We start from the raw sequence: 7,524 nt of genomic DNA on the forward strand, positions 1-7,524 counted from the left end.
TTTTCCATGGATGCTGCCTGACCTGCTGAGTTCCTCCAGCATTTTCTGTGCGTGCGTGTGTGTGTCTGTGTGTGTGTGTGTGTCTGTGTGTGTGTGTGTGTGTGTGTGTGTGTGTGTGTGTGTGTGTGTGTGTGTGCGTGTGCGTGTGTGTGTGTGTGCGTGTGTGTGTGTGTGTGTGCGTGTGTGTCTGTGTGTGTGTGTGTGTGTCTGTGTGTGTGCGTGTGTGTGTGTGTGTGTGTGTGTGTTTGTGTGTATTGCTTTGGATTTCCAGCATCTGCAGATTTCCTTGTGTTTGCAACACACACAAAATGCTGGAGAACTCAGCATCTATGGAGAGGAATAAACAGTCAATGTTTTGGGCCATTATGACTGGCATCAAAATTCTCCTATAAGAGGACCCCTCACCTGAGGAGTGGATAGTCCAGGGGTTGATACCAAAGATCAGAACCAGAAGTCCAGTGGCCAAAGGCTGGAGGTCCGGACGCCTGTCCCGGAGTTGGAAGTCTGTCTGTGTGGGTGTTAGGGAGGAAAGGGACTCGCTTTGCTGATGTCGTTTTGTTGCTTGTTGTGTTCTGTGTCATCCTTTTGAACATTGTGGGTAGGATATGTTGGCACTGGGATGTTCGGCGACACTTGTGGGCTGCCCCCAGCACATTCTTGAGTGTGTTGGTTGTTAAGGCAAGCCGTGTATTTTGCACCATGTTCCAATGTAGACGTGTTATATAAAGCTGAAGCTTCAATGTCTAAATCATTTGTAAACTTACACCACAAGAGCAGGAGACAAAGGAACAGAACTGGGCCGTTCAGCTCTTCAAGTCTGCTCTGCTGTTCCATCATGGCTGATTTATTTACTCTCTCAACCCCATTCTCCTGCCTCCTCCCTGTAACGTTTCACACCCTGACTACTAAAGAACCTATCAATGCACCCAACGACTTGGTCCCTACAGCTGACTGACGAAGAATTCCATAGATTCACCACCTTCTGGCTAAAGAAATTCCTCATCTCTGTTCTAAAGGGACATCCCTCTATTTATTTATTGAGATGCAGCCCTTCGAGCCGTGTTGCCCGGCAACCCCCTGATTTAACCCTAATCACAGGGCAATTCACAATGACCAATTATCCTACCAACAAGTATGTCTTCGGAATGTGGGACCAAACCAGAGCACGCAGAGGAATCTCGCGCAGTCATGGGGAGAACGTGCAAACTCCTTACAGACAGTGGCGGGTATTGAACACAGGTCATCTGCACTGTGAAGTGTTGTGCTAACCACTACACTGCTGTGTTGCTCCTCCTCTTCGACTGTGCCCTGTGGTCCTGGACTCCCACGCTATTGGAAACATTCTCTCCACATCTACTCATCTGCTCGGGGAGTATTCAGTACCTAAAGCTATAAACCGCCCCCACCCAGTAAGAATTAGTTTACAATAACATTTTTGACATGTAAGTGTTGAAATCATGCAACAGCCTGGCTCATCATTAATATACTGGCTGTTTGAATTGAAACTAAGGGCATCTGCATAACTTCAAAAAGATCTGACAAAATTCCTCAGTTTAGAGTTTATAACAAGGCACCAGTTTGTAGGAAGTTGTCTAGAACATCTGTAATGTAGATAGATCACATATGTGGGGATCATTGTAGGAGCATTTACTGATATATCTTCTTATTTTCTCTGAAACATATAACAGGACAGCTCAGAAACAGACCCTACAGTCCATGAGGATGCGCTGAACTCAGTAACTGAGTTCTGAACTGATTCCATGACCTACAGACTAACTTGCAAGGACTCCACTGGGATGGAAATACAGTACATCTGTACCAAGGGAGGTGTAACGTGTCCTTCCCTCCGCAGCCTGCGGGTCACCCTCGGGCAAGGTGCTGTGCCCCGATCAGGGTCACGTGAAGCCATGGGAGCAGGTAGCAGCCAGTGTGTATCACAAGTCCTGGTTATGTGACCACTGACACCAGGCAGACAATCTCTGAAGAGTATTGATAATGGCGGGGCTCACCCGTCAGAAGAAGGCGATGCAAACCACTTTTGTAGAAAAGTTTGCCAAGGACAATCATGGTCGTGGGATAATGATGACCCACATCATATGACACGGCACATAATAATGGTGGTGACTTTGATAATAAAATAACTTTGACTTTAACTAAACTAAGCTCCCTCCTTCTGTTTACACAATATGCATATTCCTCCATCTCTGCATATTCAAGTGCCTAAGAGTCTTTTTATCACTTCTGACGTATCTGCCTCCACCTTCACCCCGGGCAGCACATTCCAAGTACCCACCACTCTGTAAAAACTTGCTCTATTGAGTTTAACATCCCATTCTTGCTCCATTGAACTTACTGACTCATTTTAAATTCATGCCCTCCAGTACTAGACATTGTGACCCCGGTAAAAAGACACTGGCTGTCTTTTCTGTGTAGCCACCTTGTAACTTGAGAGACTTCTATCAGGTTTCCCATCAGCCTCCACTGCTCACTACTTACCTGCTCCTTCACCCTGCCACGTCTGAGGCCAGACTCCCACTCTCCACTGGCTCCTTTACAGCGGTAGGGCACGACCGCTGGGACAGCAGACAGGAAGGGGGAGAAGGGAGAAGAGGAAAAGGGAGAGAGAGCAGAGGGACAGGGAGAGTGGGGAGGTTGGAGGAGAAAGGATGAGAGAGAGAGTCTGTGTGATGAGCGTAGTGGGTTAGGCATGTTGTCAAGGTGTTGTATGTAGATTTGGACAATGCACACATCAGGATTAAGGGAGAGGACATTCAATTAAAGACACTGTTGATTTTCACTCTGAGGTGATAATGCTGTATCTTCAGTACAGTATAATCAAACTTAGAAAGAAAAGGTCTGTACATTTCCCTCTGTAGATGCTGCCTGACCTGTTGAGTTTCTCCACCTCCTGCAGGTACTACCTACGTTAGGGGTTCCCAGCCTGGGATCCTCGGACACCTTGGTTATTGGTAAGACTGCGTGGCATAAAACCGTTTGGGAACCCCTGACCTTCATGGAATATGGTGACATCACATGAGGAAAATCACCATGGAAACCCAGTAGCAAGAATAAATAATCCAATAAGGAATTAAGTCTTCCTGCATCCATCCCCCTCATTCCCCTTGCCTTTGTCTCTGCATTTAGAAACTCTTATCCCACAAACAGTTCTTATTTCTGACAGTCACTAACCCAGCTGCAGATTACTCTCTCGTTTCTTTCATTTCAGTACTTTGCCCATCTTACTTTCCTTAGCCAAACACGTCAGGGGACAGCCGCAGTGACTCACGATCGCAGGTTACATCATGATCAACTCCTGTTTCTCATCTACATAATTCCCCCAAGCAAAGTACTTGGGCATTTCCTTGTGCATTGTGACAACGCCTGACCAAAGTTGTAAATCTGTCTCTAGTTTTTCGAGGCGTCCTTTTAAAAACTCTGATAACTGTTGAATCAACTGCCCAGCATAAAGATCTTTGCCATCCAGGACTTGTCCACTTCTCATTTCTAAAAATCGGGAGGAGGGAATGTTGCAGCTGTATAGGACCCTAGTCAGACCCCACTTGCTCAATTCGGGGTCGCCTCACTACAGGAAGGACGTGGAAACCATAGAAAGGGTGCAGAGGAGATTTACAAGGATTTTGCCTGGATTGGGGAGCATGCCTGATGAGAACAGGGTTGAGTGAACTCGGCCTTTTCTCCTTGGAGCGACGTTGGATGAGAGGTGACTTGATAGAGGTGTATAAGATGACGAGAGGCATTGATTGTGTGGATAGTCAGAGGCTTTTTTTTCGGGGCTGAAATGGCTAGCATGAGGAGACACAGTTTTAAGGTGCCTGGAAGTAGGTCCAGAGGAGATGTCAGGGGTAAGTTTTTACACAGAGAGTGGTGAGTGTGTGGAATGGGCTGCTGGCGATGGTGGTGGAGGCAGATACAATAGGGTCTTTTAAGAGACTCCTGGGTAGGTATATGGATAGGTCCTTCCAACCTTCAAGCAGTGCTGCCCAGCAACCCCCCCCCCCACCTCGATTTAACCCTAGCCTAATCATGGGACAATTTACAATGACCGATTAACCTACCAGCTGTTGCGTGTTTGGACCATGAGAGGTCTCCCCATGACCGTATGGGTTTCCTCCACAACCTACAGCTCACTTTTAAGGACTCCATACCTCATGTTCAGTATTGTGGTGAGTAAATTTATCCACCCTGACTCAAGATCCTGATGGTTGAGGGGTAATAACTGTTCCCGAACCTGGTGGTGTGGGACCTGATGGTTGTAGGGTACTAACTGTTCCTGAACCTGGTGGTGTGGGACCTGATGGTTGTAGGGTACTAACTGTTCCTGAACCTGGTGCTGTGGGACCTGATGGTTGTAGGGTACTAACTGTTCCTGAACCTGGTGGTGTGGGACCTGATGGTTGAGGGGTAATAACTGTTCCTGAACCTGGTGGTGTGGGATCTGATGGTTGAGGGGTAATAACTGTTCCTGAACCTGGTGGTGTGGGACCTGTTGGTTGAGGGGTACTAACTGTTCCTGAACCTGGTGGTGTGGGACCTGATGGTTGAGGGGTAATAACTGTTCCTGAACCTGGTGGTGTGGGACCTAATGGTTGTAGATTAAAAACTGTTCTAGAGCATACACATTTTCTTCTGTTTCTACAATGCCTGACCTGCTGACATTTCCAGCATTTTATACTTTTAGAGTCATACAGCCCTAACGTACAGAAATAGGACCTTTGGCAAATTTGTTCCATTCCATAACAGTACAGTAGCATCACAGTGAATGTATCGCTTTACAGTGCCAAAACCAGAGTTCAATTAAGCCACTGTCCTACATTCCAAAGATGTACAGGTTAGTTGGTTAATTGGTGTAATTGGGCTCACTGGGCCAGAAGGCCCTGTTACAGTGCTGTAAATAAACAAACTAACAAATCCCAGTTCCATCTAACTGCACCTTGAAAACATTCCTCCAAACAGCTATCCAGTTTGTCTGATGTTACAATTGAACCCACGTGCACCACTTCCATTGACAGCTTGTTCCACATTTGCAACACTCCCAGAGTCAAGAAGTTTCCCTTTAAAATTATTTGCCTTTCTCCCTCAACCTGTGGCCTCTACTTTTCATCTCACCCTGATCAGATACTTTTCTGTCTGTCCCAAGGGGAAAATGCCTTTTCTGGGTATGGCTGCATTGAAACCTTGTCATAGGGCTTGGAGGCTTGTGTGTGTAAAGAGGGTTTCTTCTTTTTGTTAACTAGCAGGAATGCTAATTTACTGATAACGAGAATGGTATTCCTTTGTAAACCAAATGGGGATTAATGTTCTTTCTTCTGAGTCTGTAAGCTTTTGTTGACGGGCTTTTGGGCAGATCGGCGCGAGGGGGTCGAGAGAGAGGACGCAATGCTGTAAACTGGGCGAGGATCGGACCCCAAAGGGGGGTCCGAAGCCGGGAGGTACTCCGAGGAGGGGGGTGATGAAGCTAGATGTGCTTGGTTGACCACTCGGAGGATCCTGAGCTGTTTGGAGAGTCGAGGAGTTCGGAGGGGATCGAATGGTGGCCAGAAGACTTCAGAAATTGAGCTCCAACGGCTGTGCACGAAGTGGTTTGGACTTTGATAAGTTTGGCGCCTTTATTTTTTTCTCTTCATATATACTGTATCGTTGTTAATCACTTAGTTATAGTAACCTTTATAAATTGTACTCAGTTAATCGCATATGGTGTACTGTCTGTTTTTGGGCGAGGCAGGGACATCACACAGCATCCACACCAGCTGATTACCCAGTTTGGCGGGGCCGAAGGCTGCTCCCCCAGACGAGAACGAGCTGAGCGAGCCTGAGGCGACCCAGGGGGTTACATGTGCCTCAATGACCCAGAGAGGTATGTTCACTGGAGTCAGGGATTTATGCTTTGGCTTGTGGTAGGGTCACCCTTGCCAAACAAAGACCAGACTATGAGTGGTCCACTGCTCCTCCAGGTTCAGGGCTTCATCTTCCAGTGAACAACCCTGACTGAGTCCTAAGTGTCCATCTGAGATTTGAATGACATCAGCAAAAACTGAGAGGAAACTACTGACATGATGAAGGAAGCCTTGAACACTGCCAGAGATGGAGGACTTTCAAAGCTGCCCTAAACACCAACACTTAGCAGGCACTAACTACCAAACCCCTGGTTTCTCATGCTGGCGAAAGAGGGCACAGCCTCAGGATAGAGTGGCATCCATTTAAAACAGAGATACTGAGAAATTTCTTTAACCAGAGGTTGGTGAATTTGTTACCACAGGCAGCTGTGGAGGCTAGATCATTGGGTGTATTTAAGGCAGATATTGATAGGTTCTTTACTGGACATGGCCTCAAAGGTTACGGGGAGAAGGCTGGAGAGCGGGGCAGAGGAGACAAAGGGATCAGCCATGATTGAATGGTGCAGCAGACTCAATGGGCCAAATGGCCTAACTCTGTTTCTATGTCTTATGGTCTTGTAGAAGTTGTCTGGTCTGGTGGCACATCAGTGTTTTCATATGGTTATTTTCTGACCACTCTCACTCCATCTAATTGGGCCAGCCATACATTCTGGCATCACTTCATACAGCCTCCTCCCCCAGCCACACATCTTTCCCCTCATCTGGTCTCACCTAGCACTCCTCCCTGCCCTTCACATTATTTTGTCATCTTTCCCTGCCTCTCCAGCTTTTATGAAGTCTCCAAAGTTGCTGTCTAGGCTCCTCCAGAATTTTTTGTGTTTTCTAGTGCTTTTGTCCTGGTATTTTGTTCAGCCAAATACTTGTGCTCTAGAAAGAGGAATTCAATACATCGAGGTCCATTTACCACCCCTGAAGGTGTGGTAGTACAAATGCAAACTCTATTGAAGACCTGACTATCCCAGAGTAGCAAACACAAAACGTTGGGGGAATTCACAAGTGCTAACAAAGGGTCTTGACCCAAAACAGTAATGATTCCTTCCCCTCCAAAGAGGGGGAGAGGGTGTGGGTGTGTGTGTGTGTCTGTGTCTCTGTCTCTCTCTCACACAAAATCTCCAGCATCTGCAGAATCTCAAGTCTGGGATTGCAGACCAAGTTAGGACACAAGCAGCAGAGTTTCCCTATGGAATACTCTAAATCAATCCCAAAACGACAGAGCACGAGGGAGAATTAATGAATGATCTGAGGCAAGAAACCGTGAAGCCATTGATTTCTCCCTCCTCTCTCTTCCATTGGGGTTCCCCTCACCTCCCCAGTGCCCCCCTCCTTCGCATTCTTCCATGTCCTCCATCAGATATTTATTTTCTTCAGCCCTTTTACTTCTTCCATCAATCACCTCCCAGATTCTTCCTTCATTTCCCCTCCTCTACCAACCCGCTTGGTCTCACACATCACCTGCTGGCTTGTACTCTTCCCCCACCCTCCCTAGTCTAGCTTCTGTCCCCTTCCTTTCCAGGTCTGAAGGGTCTCAGACCACATCACTTATTCATTTCCCTCCACAGGTTCTGACTGACCACCTGAATTTCTCCAACATTTTGTGGGTGCTGCTCAA

Source organism: Hypanus sabinus, chromosome 1 (assembly GCF_030144855.1).
Source record: "Hypanus sabinus isolate sHypSab1 chromosome 1, sHypSab1.hap1, whole genome shotgun sequence".
NCBI lineage: Eukaryota > Metazoa > Chordata > Chondrichthyes > Myliobatiformes > Dasyatidae > Hypanus > Hypanus sabinus.